The following is a 21,075-nucleotide window of genomic DNA, read 5'->3' as shown; positions in this document are numbered from 1 at the left end:
TGCTCCCGATAGCATTTTCCATCGCAGATAAGGAGAGCATAGAATCGTAGGAATTATTCCTTACCAACCAACGGATGTATGTTATTAGCAACGATAATATTTGCATCATCTCCGATAAAGGAAAATGATTAATTGCCGCCATTAGGCATTCTTGTGCATTATGGAGATCTATTTACTGCATCTGGCACATCGCGGCTAACTTCTATCGAGATTATAAGAATGCCGACTGGTAGAGACAAGTTGTGAGAATGGGTAACGGATAACATTATCTTTTCAATATAAGTTTTAATGTTTTAAGGTAATACTGTAACTTATCTTTTCTTAATACATATATAACGCAAGAGCTAGAACCACACATTTTTAACTAAAGAATGACTCGACTTGAGAGTGACATGGAGGGTCAAATAAACACATCTTTTCAACAGTGGTTGGGTACCATGGAGCCATGGCAATGGGCTTAAAGTTTTGAATAGGGCTTTCGTTATGGTCAAATGACCACAAACTTGGTGGAGGGGATCAATACTGTGTTGTTAAAAACATGATACCTTCTGATTTCATCTGTCTCTCGGCTATATTCTATAGGTTGGCTACCTTGATGCCAAGAATGGGTTAACAACAAGTCAACTAGATGGAGACGGGGCACGTGTTTATTGAAGATGTCAGGGATATAATAGTTGCAAACCATCAGATGGCGAGGTCGATGAATGTAGAAGTATATTCACAACGTCTTGAAATGTTTCAAGTTATGGAGACTATAGGTCATCGACCCGGAATACCACCTAGGTCTTATGGAGTTGATCTTCGAAACAGAAGGTGCGATTGCAGAAGGTTCCAAACACTTCATTATCCATGTGTACATGTCGTGGCAGCGTGTGCTAAAGTCTCGCTCAATGTTGAAAAATTTATCGATGATGTGTACACACTCGAGAGCACATTGAGTGTCTAGGAGAATGAGTTCCCCGTCCTGCCTGATCTGTCTATATGGGAGGTGCCTCCGACGACTTTCAAGCTTGTGCCAGACAAAGAGTTGCGTAGGAATCTGAAAGGTCGTCCGTAATCATCCAGAATCCGTAATGAAATGGACATTAGAGAGAAATTTAACGGTAAGCGCTGTGGATTATGCAGATTAGCTGGTCATAATCGAAGTAAATGCCCGGAACAAAACTACCATGTTGGACAATTGTCACTATCGGGTTGAAATTTAGCTTATGTACTCCAATGTACCTAAATTATATTACAAAGTTTGTTCCAATTTTTAATGTTGTAATGTTTTTAATTTATATAACAAAATTTATATTACAAAGTTTATTCCAATTTTTAATGTTGTAATGTATTTAATGTATATAACAAAATTTATATTACAAAGTTACAAGTTTTAGTGTTTTAATATTGTAATGTTGCAATTAATCTAATTTATGACCACAAAGATTGTTCCAATTTTAATGTTACAATTAATATAATTAAATAAATACAAAGATTGTTTTTTCTTAATTTATATTTTTTAGAATAAAAAAATACAAACTTTGTAGTATTTAAATTGTAAGAAACCCCTAAAATTGATGGCTTGATGGTGTGGTCCTATGGATATATTTCTGCGGGGGTTGACGTTCATGTTGTGGGTGATTGTGGCGATTAACATTCTCTTCAGTCGCAGGTGGGGGTATGCGAAACATGAAAGAAAAATTATATGCGCCGAACACTGTCGATGAACTTGAGTCAGGAGGAGTGCTATACTACGGTGGATATGACCCAAGATATTAAAATCAATTTGATAACTGTGTCCTGACGAGCTCGGGAAATAGTCATTAACCTACAACTCCAGATGATAAGAACTATTAGCCAAATGTGTATGCGATTGCTCAGGCTCAAGCTTAGGCTCTGGCTCTGGCTCTGGCTCGGCCTCTATATCGGGTACTAGCTCGTATGTGTAACGACCCGAATTTTACCGTTACCGAAAAAGTGTATTTTCGGGTCTCCATTTCTGAAAAACGGATTCGTAAATATTTATTAAAAATAGTTGCGAAGTAAAATGAGTGGTTAATTAGAGTTTAATTAAGTGAATTTAATTTAATTAAGAGTAATTAAAAAAAAGGACTAAATTGAATAAAGGATGAAAGTTAAATTGTAGATTAAAAGAAAATAAAGAGGACCAAAATGGAAATTATGCCATTTGTCCTAAGTGAGGCGGCATAAACATAAAAATCTGAGATTTTTATGTTTTAAAATATATATTAAATTATTATTATTAAAAGTAAAGTAAATAAAAAGGAAATAAAGGAAAGAAACAAAAGAATAAAAAGAAGGAAGGAAACAGAATAGCAGGAAACGAAACAGAGAAGAAACAGGGGAGAAAGAAAGAAAGAAATGAAAAAGGGAAAATAAAGTTTTAAAGGTTCCAAGTTAATTTGGTAAGTCAATTTAGCCCATTTTCTTATGATTTTTGAGTTTTTTTGGAATCCTAGAGATAAATAGTACTTGTTTTAAGTAGAAATTTTGAAAGTCATTAGATTTCTAAGTTTGGTTCATGTTGAATAAAATGATGAAATTGGGGGTTTATTTGATAGAAATTTTGATTGGAATTGAATAAAGGATTGAATCGTAAACTAAGCTATAAGTTTTGAGTTTTAGGGATTAAATGGAAATAAATTCGAAATTATGAAAATATGCTGGAAATTTAATAGTTAAGTATGAGTTTGGACAAAATTTGAATAGAAATAAAGTATGAATTAAGATAGAAAAGTAAGAGAATTTAGTTAGGATTAAATTGAAATTAAAGTAAATCAACATTTTGCACTAAAACTGTTTTAGATAGCAGCAGTAGTCTAACTTTGAAAAATCATAAAAAATTATAGAAATCGAATTAGAAGATGAATAAAATATGAAATTAAATATTATTGAGTCTAGTTTCTTATAGAAGAAACGATATAATCAATTGAATTGTAAATTATGATATATAATGAATTTTGTGAGACAAGGTCAGAATGAATTCGGGTTCCCCTGTTCTGACTTTGGAAAATCACCAAAAATTGAAGAAAAATAATTAGAGGCTTAAAGTTATATTTTTAAGATTCCTAATGAGTCTATTTTCAGGAGAAATCAACGGGAATATTATCCGAGTTCTGTACTGTGAGATAATTAATTTTTAGTGAAGAAGGGACGAAACTGTTAGACAGCAGAATAGGGGTGAATTTAAAGAATAAACTGTACTTAATGGCTAAACCAAAAATTCTGAAAATTTTATTGTAAGAAGATTTGTGAGTCTAGTTTCAGGAAAAATTAGCAGATTTTAATTTAGAATTCTGTAACTCAAGATATAAATTAGTAATGTATTAATGATTATGAATTATATTAATTTCGTAGTCAATGTGGTACCAGAAATCTCGGCTAAGAAAGGACAAGACAAAGTCAACGGGAGTTAGCTCGAAAATTACGGTTTGTATTTCTATAATCCGAACTTAGTTATTATTTGTTATATTTATATACATATGGCAATTGTTAGTGTTAGAATTATGATGTTTTACAATTGGAATGGATTGATTTTGGTATGCGATGAATTTATTGAATTTATATTGATTGAAATTATTTTGATTGAATTTATATTGATTGAATTATATAATATATATGACTTATGTAGAAATTTGAATATTGAATGAATGTTATATTGAAAAATATATTGATTGGAAATATGAGGAAATTGATATGAATATATGAGATTGTGATATTTGAATATTTGGTATTAAAAAGTAAAGTAAATTGAATTGTATTGAATTATGAATTAATGTGCATAATTGAAATATATTTGTTGAATTGAATGAAATTGTATGAATTGTGAAAATGGGTAAATATGTGTAATTATCGGAATGAGATATTGATGAAAGAATTATTAAATTGAGAAAGTGAATGAAATACCCTATTAACTAGTCAAATGAGTCGAATATAATTGGCATGCCATAGGATCCGGAAGTGTACGGGATTTGCGGCTTTATCGATCGACACTTTATGTGTCGTATTTCGTGCACCTCGTGTGTCGTATCGGGCACCTCGTGTGTCGATCGTGCACCTCGTGTGTCGTTTTAGGCACTTTATGTGTCGATATCGATCGTGTACTATGTACCGCTTTAGGCACAATGGGCCGTCTTGGTGTGTTTGGGTTGGAACTGTATCCGTCAAAGTCCGTGTTTGTTAATAGGGTAAATAAGTGAAAGATAAATCGAATAAATTTGATTGATCAAGCCATTGAAATGAAACGAGAAATTGAATTGAGAATTGAAAATTTAGATATGAATTGAAAATATGAACCAAAGGTTCATGAAATGATTGAGTTCGAATTGATGATATATGATGCCACTTGATGAATTGAAATGTGATTTGAGATATATGAATCGTATGTATATACTGAAAGCTATCAGGGATAGTAAGTTGATACGATATAAATGAAATTGACTGTTATTGAAATGAATTAAAATGGAATATGATTGATAAGTATATAGTTGAATATAGTTTAATGATATTGAATTGTGAGTAAATTAAGGAAAGCTATACCGAATAGTAAGTGAAAGAACAGAGTAAATAGTAATGGATTTATTTAAGAATTGAACAATTATGTTATTGTGTTTATTATATGAACTGTATAAAATTTATATGGTAAGTAGTTGAAATTTATCTATGAATAAATAATTGAATAATTGTAATTATTATTATGATCTTAAGTATTTGTTATATTATTAATTGTTCGGATTATAGAAATACCACTGAGTATACCATACTCAGCGTACGGTTTGTTTCCGTGCGTAGGTTAAGTAAAGATAGTACGTTGAATCAGCATCCCAAGACGATCCCGAATTCATTAAGGTAAAGTATGTTGAGTATTGATAATGGCATGTACCTAAGACGTTTTATGAGAGTCATTTAGGTTATAGAAGTATTGATGAAATGAGTAAATTATGGTTGGCAACGGTATGTAGTATGAATTTTGAAATTTACTAAGAATTCGTAGTGATTGTAAATTAGTCCCGAATTGAATTTACTGTTTATATTGGACCGCGAGGGCCCATTAAAGGGACGACATCTTAAAACTAGGATGTGTGAATATTTATTTTAATTAATGACCGAATTGGATCAGATCGTTGGTAATGTCTCGTAACCCTGTTCTGGTGACGGTATAGGGTTAGGGGACGTTACAGTATGCCCTAGGTCGATGCATGTGCGGGGGGACTACAGTCGACTGTCAACCAAGTAAATATGGTTTTCCCGTACTAGAGTACCATTGTATGTATTTTAATGATGGTTGCAAATCGGAAGAAATATCCATCTAAGGGCTTTACGCCATCCGTTTATCCCACACTGCAATATATTTTCGGTGCACAACCCACCAATTATTTTCATGTTTTCCTCTCTTGTTGATTAAGTGAATCTTCTCCACCTGCATTGGCAGATCCGAGATATACTGAATGCAACCAAACTGCCGGAGTATTCGATCCCCGTTATACCACTCGACTGTTTGAAAATTGATAATTAGTGCGTTAATGCACCACATGTGAGAATGAATGTGGGCAGACGAGAGTATAAAAGTTGCAATTTCTGGTCTCTAATACGGCATCTAGATAAACTACACGATTAATATCATGGTTAAAATTTAACAAGGTTTGAGTAAGATATACAAAATAATTACATGTCACGAATATTAGAATAGCTTACCCCTTCCCCGGCATGTTGTTCAATCATTAGACGATATATCGGGACAGTGTACGACCTCCTGATACCCAGATAAAAACTTCATTTACAAAAACAAATTACAAGTAAATATAGTATCATTAGAATAGTATCATTATAAAAAAAAATGTCAATTAATAACAAGTTAAATTTTATCACAAGTTCACTAGTGGAAATACGTATGGTTGGTGCCTAATCTTTGCCAAGAATAACATCCGATTAAGAGCCCATGATTGCAGCAATACAAGGCATCCGCCTATGTCTATGGGATCAGGCTTTGTCGTCTGACAAAGCTCACGATACAACATAGCCAAAACTGCAAAACCCCAACTATATGAGCGAACATTCTACAAACCAGCTAATAGGGGTAAATACATCAAATGAACCCTATTGTTATTCGCATCAGGCATCAGTATACCCCTTATAATATGCATAATGTACGCTCGAGCTACACACATCACCTAATGCTTACTGGCATTAATTGATAAATGTTCAAAATTGGCTTTCAACCATGAAAATTTCAAGCCCGTAAATTTGGACTTAACATCGTCGGACGAGAGCGAGACTCCTAGTAGGTTATACCAAAGAGCAGTCGGCTCAACTATTGTACTTACTCCTGTTACGACACTCCCGTCAATTGAGAGTCCAAGTTGCAATGTAACATCCTCCAGAATGACAGTGCACTCCTCACAAGGCAAATGAAAAGTATGGGTCTCCAGACGCCAACGCTTGACCAATGCAGATATTAAATCGTACTGCAAATCAAACTTCCGGATCGATAATGCTGACTTGAATCCAGCTAACTCCAAGTATGGAATCAGTCGTTCATCCAGGAAATATCCTAAACCATTCACGCGACCCCTTAATGCGCGGTACGGGCCTTGACAGTATTAAATTACAAAAAATAGTTATAATAACATAATTTATTTCTGTAAATTACGTAGATCCGTTTTTAAGGGAACCCGTGATTAACAAATAACAATATATTACCATATTATTAACTATGTTTGATATGTGACCATTGTTCTTAATCAATGGAGCCATTGCGATACCTGCAATTTCAAAACAAATTTCGGGTATTAATTTCAAAATTTGATGGATTTTAAATACTTATCAAAATACCTAAATTTATATATTACTTTTAATTACAAAAAAATACCAAACAATTTTGTCCACATCATATTTTTTGCTATACTACATTAACAAAACAAATATATCTTATAAAATTACAACTCAAACTCCAACTCAATGGTCTCATTCACAAATTCCATCTCAATGGTTTAATCTTTTACCTACATAAAAATAAAAAAATGATATTAAAATACTAAAAATAACATGCTAATAAAAATATAACAAAAACATAACATAAACGATACATAATAAGTACAATTATTTTTATTATTATTTTAAAATGATAATAAGTAAAATGTATTGGTTTAAAATATAATATATACAATAACATGTCAACTTAATTATTGTCAAAAAATATAATTTTTTTGCATAGAACTTCAAAATAAATTTCATTTATAATATTTATAAATAATATAAAATAAAATTTAAAACATAAACTCTTATTCTCAATTATAAAATCTTAAAAAATAGAACATAAAACTAATTCCTAATTTATCTTATAAATTCTAAACTCCAAATTTCAAATAACATGCCAAATAAATTACATAAAAAATATATCTAATCAACCTAAGACACACATAACAAATAAATTACATAAAAAAATAAAATATTCTTTATACATAACATAAATAGGCCATAATTATTTCAACCACCCATCTAAATGTACCATTTTAGTACATAATTATTTCAACAACCCATTTTGATATTTATTTTTTTAAAATATTATTTGGGTAAAAAAACCTCATAAAATATCTATTACTGCTATTGGTCTTATACAAAGGGATGTATAAATAGAGAGGCAAATACGAGTAGAGCATTATGAAAGTACCAGTGAGACAAGACGGCAATGGAGAGGAAGATAGGTATCATTGGAGCAGGTGTAAGTGGCCTCCTTGCCTGTAAATACATCTTATCTAAAGGTTTTCATCCAATTGTTTTTGAATCCCAAAGCTCCATTGGAGGGGTTTGGACCAAAGCGCTTGAGACTACAAAGCTCCAAACTCCCAAGCCATTTTATCAGTTCTCTGATTTTGCTTGGCCATCATCTGTCACTGAATATTTTCCCGACAAACACGTGGTATTGAATTATGTTGAGGCCTATGCAAAGCACTTCCACTTGCTTAACCACATCAACTTCAACACCAAAGTTGCTGGTATTGAGTATGAAGGTTCCCGGGATGAAGAGATCCAGTCTTGGAGTTTATGGGGTGGCACTGGCGAGCCTTTCAGCTCCAGAGGCAAGTGGAACCTCATTGTGGAAGACTTGAATACTCTTTCAACTGAGGTAGGTATTTACATGCTTGTCACTCCATCATCCATGGCCATCCATCATCCATCAACTTTCTTTTTTGCAGATCTACCAAGTGGACTTTGTAATCTTTTGTGTGGGACGGTTCAGTGGTCTGCCAAACATACCAGAATTCCCCCCAAACAAGGGTCCGGAAGCATTTCATGGTGAGGTCATACATTCCATGGACTATGCAGCCACGGATGATGAAAAGGCTGCTGAATTCATCAAAGGCAAAAGAGTCATTGTTGTTGGGTTCCAGAAATCTGCTTTGGACATTGCAATGGAGTGCTGTTCAGCAAATGGTAAATACAATCTATTTAAACTAACTCTTAGAATTCATCCATATTTATTTCTTCTTTCAATTTGGTTTGCAGGGGTAGAAAACCCATGTACAGTTTTATACAGGACAGCACACTGGCATCTCCCTGATTATCTTCCCTGGGGGTTTTCACTGGCATATATGTATCTTAATCGGTTCTCAGAGCTTATGGTTCATAAGCCTGGTGAAGGGTTTCTCCTCGGTCTCTTGGCCACTATTCTTACACCACTGGTAACAACAACAATAACTCCGAATCAAATGACATGCCATTTATTTTCTTTGCTCTTACATTTTTTTTTCTCTGGTGTGATTATTTGACAGAGATGGGCATATTCGAAATTTGTTGAAAGTGATATAAAAAGGAAGCTTCATTTGGCAAAGCATGGCATGGTCCCAACACATAGCTTCCTCCATGAAATCAGTTCTTGCTTGACCTCAACAGTCCCAGAAAAATTCTATGACAAAGTTGAAGATGGAAAATTAAATTGAAAAAGGCCCCAAGTTTTAGTTTCTGTGACAATGGCGTTACGGTGGAAGATGAGACAGCACCTATAGAGGCAGACGTGGTGATTTTGGCCACAGGATTCAAGGGAGAAAAAAAGCTCAAAGACATGTTCGTGTCCCAAACCTTTCAAAACTTCATAGTTGGATCCCCTGATGCTGCAACCCCACTCTACAGGTCAACTTGAAAACTAATGATGATGATGTTGTTTTGTCGGTTCAAGATTTTCATAAAAGTATTGTCATGTTTTCGGAACAGGGAATGCATTCAGCCAAGGATACCTCAACTAGCTGTAATAGGATACTCTGAAAGTATTGCAAATTTGTATACCTCAGAGATAAGATGCCGATGGCTAGCTGAACTTCTTGACGGCACATTCAAGCTACCAAGCATAGAAGAGATGGAAAAGGATGTGAGAAAATGGGATGAATACTTGAAACAATACTCGGGTGGATACTATCGAAGAAAGTGCATCGGTGCACTCCATGTCTGGTACAATGATCAACTGTGCAAAGATATGGGGTGGAACCCTAGGCGGAAAAAGGGACTGCTTGCTGAATTCTTTGAACCTTATGGTCCCTTGGATTATGTCCCTTCTTGAACCTGCCTTCTTTTAACCCATTAGATGCTGACAATTGTTACCTTCTTTACTCTTGCATGTACCAGTTCATGCTTTGTTTGTTTATAATATATGGATGAATCCAAATATAAACAGTAGCTATCCAGGATATGGGAGACAGGCGGAATACGTAATTAAAAGTAATAGGCCATTTTTCTGCTTTCCAATTTACGCCATGTGGTTGGGGGAATGGTTCAGTTCTGGATTTTATCATTTAATTTTGAGGAGGTTAATTAAAAAATTAGATAATCCTATCGAACATATTCTTCTTGCTATATATCTTTTTTACTATATTCACTAATATTTTTGTATCAATATTTTAAAAAATTATATTAATATATATTTGCAACGAGCTTCTAATGTCACATAATTTAATTGTTTTTTAATATTATTTTTTAATGGCAATAATTAGTATAAAATAATATTTTTATTTAAATTATTGATTTTAATTAACATATATTAACTTAACAATTTAAATATTATAAAAAAATTTTTCAAATAATATTAATTAGAACATTTTAACCTATTCAATATACAATACAATTGTATTTTATTTAAGTAATGCAAAGTAACATTACTCAAAATAATAACTAATTAATACCATTAACTCTAATATTAATTAAGTGATAATTAATATTCTTAGAATTCTATTCAATAACTCTATTTTGCATAAATTAAATTAGGAAAATTTTTGTTTTAATCCAAAATTTTTAACTAATAATGATAAATTATAATTTTAATTATCACAAATTTTTCTTATATTTTATGCTTAAGCTCTATGCAATTAAAAACTCTATTTTAATTTTAAATGTGTAACTATCATAATTTCTATTAAATTATAATTATTTTTAAATGTATAATTTTATTTTATTTCAAATATTTAACTAATAATTTTAAATTAAATATTATAATTATTTTAAATATGAATTTAATAATATGATGAAAAATAAAGGGTATTATTGTTAATTCAAAAGTTTTTTGAACTCGTGCTTTTATATATATTATTTATGGCTTTTAATTCACTTCCTAACTTCGGAGAGTATTTGGTACACTAATAGAAGCAAACTTAAAAAATTGACATGTCTCTTTTCTTAAATATATATAGTCATTTACTATATTCCTATAGTACACTTGTCAACATTGACCCTGCTTATGGAGTTTAAAAACTTCACTGGTAGTGTACCAAATATTTTCCTTTTAAATATTATATAAGTTAGTATATATGCTTATGTCAAAGGAATAAACTTATTCAGATACAAAACAAAACAAAAACAAGGGATTTCCATATTAAAGCAAGTAAAATGTTGAGGGAGTAATTACTTCAGGAGAAGTCTTCGAAATGTCATTCGTAGAGTAACCGATTAGACTTCAACAATGTAAAGTTTTTGTCCCTTGATGGGGGGTTTTGTCTCCTGTACTTCGCCAAGAACCAGCATGCTGTGAGAACATGTCCGATGGGTTTGGTTCACAAAGCCGAGAGCACTTTAGCATGTGGATCTACAAAGCTCAAAGGAGAGGTGTCATATGAAGTTACCTGAGCTAGGAGAACTTGAACCACCAACCTAAGGCAAGTGAGGTTATATTTGTATAATTATATCACACCCTATATTAATATCTATCTTGTGGGCCTTATAGGTCCACCAACTAAGTCACTCAGATTTGTGAGCCAAATCCTTTAGGTAGCCACTCATGACACATTAGCTCGAGGTAAAACACAAGATACAAAACCTCCATTAGGGGACAATACTTGAAATTATTGGGAGTTTGATTGACTATCCATTGAATGACACTTTGAAAACTTTTCCCAAAATACTCAACCCCTTCAACATAGAGAAAAATTATTAGCTAATAACAACCACAACACAATTTTTTTTCATCGCTTGCAAAACAATTAGGGTAAACTACACCCAAGGTCACTAAAAACTATTACTAAGTTTATATTTTGGTCACTTAACTTTAAAATGTTACAAAATAGTCATTGAACTATTCAAAAATTTTCATATAAATCATTGAACTGTTTGAACGTTTTTATCTAAGTCATTAGGCTGTTAAGTTTTTTTTTAAAATCTGACTAGAGAGCTCCAAATGGCGATTCGATAATCGGTACAGTAGATCAATACTTATTGAAAAGTAGATGAACATATCTTAGATCTAAGTTGATTTGACGGCCAGTGTCAAAGATTGAAAAATAAAATTGTTTGGATTTTGATTTATAGATTCATGACGTTCAAATTTGTTTCATGAAAAAAAACTAAATTGTAGAAGAGAATAGGATTAAGAGTTTTCGATTGATGTAAGCATGCGAACAGAAAAAGTCATACAACAACGATCTTAATAACTCAGTGACTTAAATGAAAACTTTCAAATAGTTTAGTGACTACCTTGTAATTTTTTTGAGTGACAAAAATATAAATTTACTAATAGTTTAATAACCTTAGACATAGTTTACCCAAATAATTAATACAAACTTTGTTCCATTTGGAAAAGAAAATTAAAGAAGGCAAACATGGACAACAACAAGGGTAGAAAAATTGACCTTTTTTTGGTGGGTAAAGGTTCAAATACACTCAAAAGTGATGGTCAACTGTAAGAAAAACTAGTAACGACCGTAAGAAGAAATAAAAAAAAAAATTGGGTTTTGATAGTTTAATAAATATAAATTCTTACTTAATATATTCAGAAATTCTGAATATGAAATATGGAAAATTACTTAAAAGAGTTAAAAATCCTCCTGAATTTTTCTACACCATTTGTCATCACCCAAAACATCCGCTTAAATTCCACACACACAGCTTCCAACCCAAGGTCAAACCTCACTTTGTCATAGTCGACACTCACCACAATCAATTTTTTATTTAAATTACACATAATTTTAAATAATTTTGTATATATATATATATATATATATATATATATATATATTTTGAGAGAAAGCATTTGTCAAATCCAATTTTTATTATCTTTAATATTTTAATTTTTAAATTTTAAATAAATTATAATTTTAGAATTAATTTTTAAATTATTATTATAATTTTTAATTTTAAATTATTTACTAACATAACATATAACAAAATAATGTCATGTCAACATAATCATCTACATGGATTGCTATGTGAATAAAAATTATCAACATGATCAAAGATTGAGATAATTAGTCAAAAAATTTAATTGATGTAATTACTAAGTGTGAAGGTTTAATTAAATATGTTTAAAAGGAGTGCAGGTACTTTCATTCGGGATCATGAAGGGAAATGGTTCATATCCTAGAAGCTAATAGTTTAGAAGTCGAATTTTGGACATTAAGGGACGAGCAGTTGACCTTAATATATCTTATTTAGAAGTAGAAGTTGATGCATCTATTGTTATTAGCTTCATGACTAGCACTGTAATTTCTAACAATTTTCTTGGTTGCAAGACGCTCCTAACTATGATCTCGAATTCAAAAATCATGTATACCTTTAGGGAAAGAAACCAGAGTGTTGATGCCCAGGCAAACTTAGGGAGCCATTTTCATCTTTGTAGCTCCTCGGATAATATCTGTTGTAATGAGCTCCTGAGGCCATCAAGTTATGCTTGTTGAAAGAGGCTTATGGACATCCTTGTATGCATATTGTTATGCAATCTTTCATGTTAATGCTAGTTCCTTTATTTACCTAAGAAACAAGTTTTTTGCGAAAGGATTTAATTTCTTTTTTGGAAATTTTCAAGAATTTTGTTAACTCTTAAACCTAAAAGGTATTTTTTTTAAATGTTTATGCTTAATATCAAATATTGCATAAAAATATATACATTTATAAATACTATTTAAAATTAGTTACCAAAAAATTTAAATTATAGTACCAAAATAATCCTTAAATATTTGTATAATATATTAAAATAATATCCATATAAATATTGAATATAAATAATATTTATATATAGTAACACTGAATTAAGATTTTAAATATTAAATATGATTTATTTAAAATTATTATTTCGGTAATTATATTTTATTAGTTTATAATATTATTTTATAATAATTTTTATAGATTATAATTAAAATTTAAAACTTGCTGTAGGGCCTAATTTTAGCCCGGGCCCAAGACCCACAAACAAATAAACAGAAATAAAAGTTTTTTTACCGACCAAATTACAAGCCCAGTTATTTTTAACTCAAATCTAAAGCCCAAAATAAAACTTAAATCCAAGCCCTAAATAACCCTAAAGCCCAAAGGGGCCCAAAACCTAAACTTTTCAACAAAAATCCCTAGTCCCCAGTACTTGCAACAGCCGCCGCTCCACTAACGACCTCTGCGTCCCACGCCACTGGGGCCTCCAAGGCCGCACTACCCGAGCCACATCAGTGGGATGCTCGCCCACGTACCTGCAAACATGTAGAAAAACAGTTGTAAAAAGGTTATAAAAGCCTCATGAAAATCCATTATAAGGGACCTTTTTTTTTTTACTCTTATTTTTCCAGAGAAATTGGTTACGGATTGTATACAAAATACACACAAAAATCAGTAGAAAGCAACCAAATAATATTTTCAAAGGTGATTATTTACTACAGCTTTATTTTGTTTCTTCTTTTTTTTTTTCATTTTTTTCCTTCCCCATTCGAATCCACAACACGAACTAAAGATAGGAAAGAAAAAGAGGTACTCACCGCGCATCGTGCTCACACCGTCGGAGGGCCCTGCTTCGTTGGTCGCAATCGACTTTTGGGGCGGTTGAAGGCTTGGGTATAGGCTTTTTGGCGAAGAGCAGAGGGGAGAGTGAGGGGATCTCAAAACTTTAGGGTTTTTTTTTAAAAAAAATCAAAAAAATGTTTTTTTTTAAAGTAAAAAAATGATTTAAAACAGGTTTTAATTTTAAAAAATAAAACAAACAGCATGCCGGGGGTAGAGTCTGTACGCGGTTTGACTGAATCCACGCGCATTTTCCCCTTAAATGGGTAATTTCCGCAATCAGTCCCCCTCCTTCACCCTAGCATTCAATCAAGCCCTGTTTAAATTTTTTTAAATTCTTTTAAATTGTCCCTGTAATCTGTGCGTTATTTCAATTTGGCCCTCTCCTTAGCGCAGTACTTTGAGATTTGGGGCATTTTCAGTTTTAGTCCTCGAACATTTGTGCTCATTTAATTTTGGCCCAAAATTATGTTTTAATGATTTGTTTTGTTTATAAATTATCCCTTGGATTTTGTTTTTCTCACAATTAAGTTTTAGATATTCATTTTTTTTAGAATAAACATGTTTTTTAACATATTATTTTGAATTATTTTGATTTCACACTTTATTTATTTATTTTATTTTCATGTGCATATTTGTCTATCTGAAACACTTTCATATATTTTATTACTATTATATATATTATTTATATTAGGTTTTTTTTCATGTATATATATTATTTTGTTTGTCATTTACTTTTAACCTTTTATTCATATTATTTATTTTGAAATTTCATTTACGTATTACACATATTATCTTTTTATTTTTGATAAAGTTCAAACTTTCATTTAAATTATTTACCTTATAATATTTATTTTAAAATTCATTGTACATTACCATTTAGTATATTATTTCTTTTATTTTTCTATTTATTTTAAATTCTTATATCTATTAATTGCTTTAAAATTTTTGTATAGTTTGTATAGTGATATTTCCAAATTTTCTTTTTCCTATTATTCATTTTATTTTATTTTAAAACTTGTTACATTTTATTTGTGTAACTTATTTGAAACTTCTTTTAAAATTGGTTTCTTATTCATTAGCCCTTGGTTATAAATAGTGGTATTTATATAGAATATGATATGTCTGCCATTGCATGTATTCTAAGTTGTTCCTTTGCATTTCCTTATTATTTTAGATTATTTATGAAATGTTATTGCCACGTGTTTATTCCTTATGTTATCGAATTATCCTTTTAAATAAAAATACATTTCATTTATATATTACATTTTATTCAAAAAAATTTAAATAAGGCAATATTTGGTACTTGGGAGCTTTGAGAAAATTGTGCCCTAACTTACTGGGTTTCGATTTTTCTCGTCGAATCTAAGTAATCGAGTAGCTTTCCTTAAATCAAAACAATTAAGTTTCAAATAAAAGTTTATTCTCAAGAATTCGAAGTGTTGTATCCTAACTCACTGGATATGGCTCTTTGCATCTCGAGATAAGGATTTCTAAAAAATAAATGAAATATTTTGTATTTGAAATTTTGAGAGATTGTGCCCTAACTTACTGGGTTTCGATTTTTCATTTGACCCAAATAACCGAATATATTTTTTTAAACTTAAAGGCATGACTTTTGAAAATTAAAAGACAAACTTATTTTCGAGGGTTTAAAATGTTGTATCCTAACTTACTGGGTGTGACATTTTATTTCTTCGAGATAAGAGGGTCTTAGCATTCCATGTAATTTATTCAAATGTTCTTTTTTAAAAATAAAAAAGGATTGTATTCTAAAATCTTTTCAAACATTCGACGTTAAGACATTAATTAATCAATTCGGTACCAATTTTGAGCGTTACGAGGGTGCTAACCCTTCCTCGTGGGTAAACGACTCCCGAACCTTTATTCTCGAATTTCGTAGATCAAAATCATTGTTTTAATAAATCAAAATGTTTTATTAAAATGATCAAACTCAAGGTGATCCGATCATACGTCGAAAAAGATCGGTGGCGACTCTATTTTTTTGTTTTTAAGTCGACTCTCGTATTTCAAATTTAAAACTGGTTTCGACAGCTTGACGACTCCACTGGGGACCAATAAGAGAGTCAAGTCGTAAAATTGATTATTTTCTGTCCTTTTGTCGAAAATTTAAAATTTTCTTTTTAACATACGATCATTTTATTGCATTTTATTGGTTTTATGGTTCATCATTTTTTTTTCATGTTTTGTATTTTTAGTTTTTATATCCCTTTGCATCATCTTGCATACCGTTGTGGTCGCTCCTTTTAAGTGGGAGTGGGAAACTATTTCCTTCGTGAGGTTTTTACCTCCGTGCAGGATAGTGGATCGCTTTCAGGATACATCCGTACCTTTGTTTTCGTGAGGTTTTCACCTCCGTGCAGCCATAGGGAAATGTATTCCCCTGAATTGAACTTGGTCCATATGAGCCTATAATGGGTGAGGATTAAGGAATTTACTGGTTCAGGTACCCTTTTCTTTAGAACTAAACCGCATGTAAAAAGCCCTAAAAGCTTACCCTAAGTAGGACTACGCCAAACCTTAGCAATCACCCAGATAGGTGCTTGATTTTTCCCCCCTCATTTTCTTTGACTTTTATTTTTGGTATATGATACTGACTTGTTGTGTTTTATTTTGGCCATGATTGCATGTCCTTTCATTTCAAAGAGGTGTCGATTCACATTCGATTACTAACTTAGGGAGCTTGTCATGGAGAACGAATTTCTTGATAAAGTGGAAGATAATGCGACTGTCCGTATATGGTCAGAGAAAACATAATTAGAGAAAGGGGACAGTCTAGCCGAGGGGTATATATCAGAATTGTGTGATTACACTCGCATTAGTATGGCAAAAAATGATCTTCAAGAATTAAAACAGATATGAGACCAGTGGGATGAAAAGACCAAGCAGTTGTTTTATGGTAATTATGGGGATTTGACTTACTTACTTGACGTCAAGGTAGACGAGCATTTATTCCGAGCCCTCGCTCAGTATTGGAATCCTGCCTACAGTTGTTTTACCTTTGGGAGGGTAGATTTGGTACCTACCATAGAAAAATATACAGCTTTACTTCATTGTCTGAAGATCCAAGTCGATAAGGCCTATTCGAGAGCCACTTATGTCCCAACCTTTTTGAATAAATTGATGAATATTACAAGGATGAGTGAGCAGGGGATTACTGCAAGGGTCAAGCAAAAGGGGGAATGTAAGTGCATCTCATGGAGGAATTTGAGGGATTTGATTCTAGTGCATCCTGATACGAAGAAGAGAGTTGATGTTTTTGCTTTAAGCATCTATGGTTTAATGATTTTCCCTAGGGCATTAGGGTATGTAGATGAGGCGGTCTCGGATCTCTTTGACCGACTTGACAAAGGAGTCACATCTGTTTCTTCAATCTTGGTTGAGACATTTAGATCTTTGAACGCATGCAGGAGAGCCGGCGAGGGCAGATTTATAAGGTGTGCGAAGTTATTATTAGTTTGGTTTCACAGCCATTTTTGGAAGGTAGATAAAGTTTCTTATCGGGTTTTCTCCGAGAATTACTCCCCGCTAAAGGAGGTAGCAACCACGTCTAGGAGAGACGACATATCAGAAGAAAATTGGATCTCGCTCCTTCAAAATCTCCAGGAGGAGGATATCAAGTGGAGAGCTCCTTGGTTGGTTCTTGACGAAATTCTTTTCCGATGTGGGAGCTTTGACTGGGTCCCTTTGCTCGAAATTCGGAGAGCCATTGGGTATGCTCCTTTGCTCGAGCTGGGAAATATAGATCGAGACAGTTCATACCGGCAATGCACGGGCTAGCTCAATTTGAATTCACGTATGGGGGAGTTAACTACAAGAAAAAGATTAAGGAGATTTCTAATGCTTGGAACCAAACTCGCAGGATGAAGAGAGTTGCTGTAGGTCCAATGACGACCCTTGAATATGATGGTTGGTGGGGTAGAAGAATTAATGATAATATCCCCCGACCAAGGCAAGAAGGCACTCGACCGATAGAAGAATACCTTGAAGTAGTCTTCTCCGAGTTAGAGATTATAAAGCAGGACTTCCAAAAGAGAAATTTGGAGTTAGGAAAAAAGATAGAACAATTAGAGGAGAAAAAAATGCACTTGAGGTTAGATGCCAATGTTCAGAAGCTCGAGGCCGAGAAGTTAAGGAAGGGGAAGAGGAAGGCCGAAGAGGACTTGGACAGTTTGAAGGCTGACTACAACAAGCTACGTATGTCGATGAAAACAGCCAGATTAAGGAAGACATCGAAGCAGTGGCGACAAGAAATTCAAGAAGAAAAAATAGAGCTGATCAGTGGAAGAAGAGGTTTCGTGATGCTCGAACACGTAAAAATGCCTTGAAGAAGAGTTTGACTGAAGGCCAAGATGAGAAGCAGATATTAGCAGCTCGGGTAGCGGAGTTAGAAAAGGCACTACACTAGCGTCGGGTTCGTGACTTCGACATTGAATTAAGAGCCAGCCTGATTAGAATCGAGGATTTGAAAGGGAAGTTAGAAGAACTCGAGTCTGTACTACAGAACTGTGAACTTCGAATCGAATTCCTTGAGTCGAATAATGAGCAGTGGAAGGAACAGTTCCGTCGATCTCAAGACCAGGTTAGGGATAGAGATCATATCATGGGCGAAGCCGTGGCTCAGATTCGAGAAGTGACCGATCATTTACAGACCTTAGCGGTTCAAGCTGATGTGCTAAGTGTGAAGTATGAGTTAGAGTCAGACCGGGGTCGTAAGCTGGCTTGCCTTCTTAAGAAAGTTAAAAATTTGGGCATTATGGCAAAGTCGTATATATGATCTGTTTTATGTAAAGGATTTAGTTTTCTAATTAAGTTTTTTAAATGAAATTAAATCAGAATCAACGCCTCTTTAGTCTTGCATTCATCTCATGCATTTTCATTACATTGCATTATGTGCATTAAATTTCACAAAGGAACCCTAATTAATTAGAAATCTTTTTTTTTATAAAAGTTACCCTGGAACATCAATACTACACACGGAAAAAGACCAAAACTATGGATCAAAATCTGGAAAAACTGGAACAAATGCAGAAAGAAACGCAGGAGCAGCTGCAAGCACAGATGCAAGAGCAACTGGTCAAGATTCAGCAGGATATGAAAGATCAGATGCAAGAATCGCAGAAGGACATGATAAATCAGCTAACTCAGTTGCTGCTCGGAGGGCTAGAAAAAGGAAATAGCCCTATGGTCAACCCTGAAGACGATAGTAAGATCCTTGCTTACCCTCCAGGTTTCACCCTAGTAAATATCCCAGTACCACTGTAAAGGGTGTCTGTTAGTATCAAACCCAGTATCAGGCTGGTATTTCAGGACCGATGAATTTTTCGACAGGCTCGTGTTCTAAACCCGAGGACAATCGGGTAAATCCTTTAGTCCCCGAATTTGATGAGACAGCAGAGGTGGAGAAGGCAAAAGGAGAACTCCCAAAGCAGCTGGAAGTCCGATACAAATAGCTGGAGGAGAAATTTAAGGCGCTGAAAAGCGCAGATTATCAATATGGTATGGATGCTAAAGAGTTGAGCTTAGTTCCGGATCTAGTGCTCCCTCCGAAGTTCAAAATGCCGGAATTTGAGAAATACAACCGAACCAGCTGCCCTGAGGCTCACATCACGATGTTTTGCAGGAGGATGACTGGTCACGTCAATAATGATCAGTTGCTAGTTCACTGTTTCCAGGATAGTCTGAGTGGGGGCTGCAGCCAAATGGTACAATTAACTGAGTTGCACCCAAATTAAATCGTGGAGGGGCCTAGCAGAGGCCTTCATGAAGTAGTATGGTCATGTGACGGACATAGAGCCTAACTGGATCACGTTACAAAACATAGAGAAGAAGTCAAATGAAAGTTTCAGACAGTATGCTCAGAGGTGGAGAGAAGTCGCTACGCAAGTTCAACCACCGCTCTTGGAAAATACAGTAGTGGAGCCTTAACCCCCTAAGCGGTAGGGTAATAGGTTGGAAAATACAGATCTCCCCTAAACAGTAGTGGAGCAGATCGAAGATAGCAAGCCTTAACCCCCTAAGCAGTAGGGTAACAGGATGGAAATAATATTATCTCTTTAAATAGTAGTGGAGTAGATCAAAGACAGCGAGCCTTAACCCCCTAAGCAGTAGGGTAACAAGCAGGAAATTATAAAACTTATCTCCCTAAATAGTAGTGGAGCAGATCGAAGACGGTGAGCCTTAACCCCCTAAGCAGTAGGGTAACAGGCTAAAAATTATAGATCTTATCTCCTTAAACAGTAGTGGAGCAGATCAAAGACGGTGAGCCTTAACCCCTTAAGTAGTAGGGAAACAGGCTAAAAATGATAGGCCACCCTATCCTCCTAAGCAGTAGGGAACGGGTTGAAAATTACAGATCTTATCCCTCTAAGCAGTAGTAGAGCAGATCAAAGACAGTGAGCCTTAACGAGGCTACTTGAAGAAGAGAGGCCAAAGGAAGTCAAGACTCAGCAAAGACCGGGTAAAATTGGTCCTTTTAAAGTCTTTGCTTCATTCTCGTTACACGAAAATAAGCAAAGAAGAGCAGATGTAAGGCCCAATTTTAGCCCGGGCCCAGGACCCACAAACAAATAAATAGAAATAAAAGTTTTTTTTACAGACCAAATTACAAGCCCAGTTATTTTTAACCCAAATCTAAAGCCCAAAATAAAACTTAAACCCAAGCCCTAAATAACCCTAAAGCCCAAAGAGGCCCACAACCTAAACTTTTCAACAAAAATCCCTAGTCCCCAGTACTTGCAACAGCCGCCGCTCCACCAACGACCTCCGCGTCCCACGCCACTCAGGCCTTCAAAGCCGCACTACCCGCTCGCC

General features: G+C 33.8%; 1 pseudogene across 1 annotated transcript; it reads left to right on the top strand.

The window, feature by feature from the left end:
• The first annotated feature begins 7,641 nt into the window (after positions 1–7,641).
• LOC108466658 (probable flavin-containing monooxygenase 1) lies at positions 7,642–9,667 on the top strand (annotated as a pseudogene). The gene is made up of 5 exons (XR_001868676.2): positions 7,642–8,128; positions 8,199–8,436; positions 8,509–8,684; positions 8,775–9,132; positions 9,214–9,667. The product of XR_001868676.2 is annotated as a probable flavin-containing monooxygenase 1 (transcript).
• The last annotated feature ends 11,408 nt before the right edge of the window (positions 9,668–21,075 follow it).

This window comes from Gossypium arboreum, chromosome 2 (assembly GCF_025698485.1).
Source record: "Gossypium arboreum isolate Shixiya-1 chromosome 2, ASM2569848v2, whole genome shotgun sequence".
In the NCBI taxonomy this organism is placed as follows: Eukaryota; Viridiplantae; Streptophyta; class Magnoliopsida; order Malvales; family Malvaceae; genus Gossypium; species Gossypium arboreum.
This window is presented reverse-complemented; position numbering and strand designations above follow the sequence as displayed.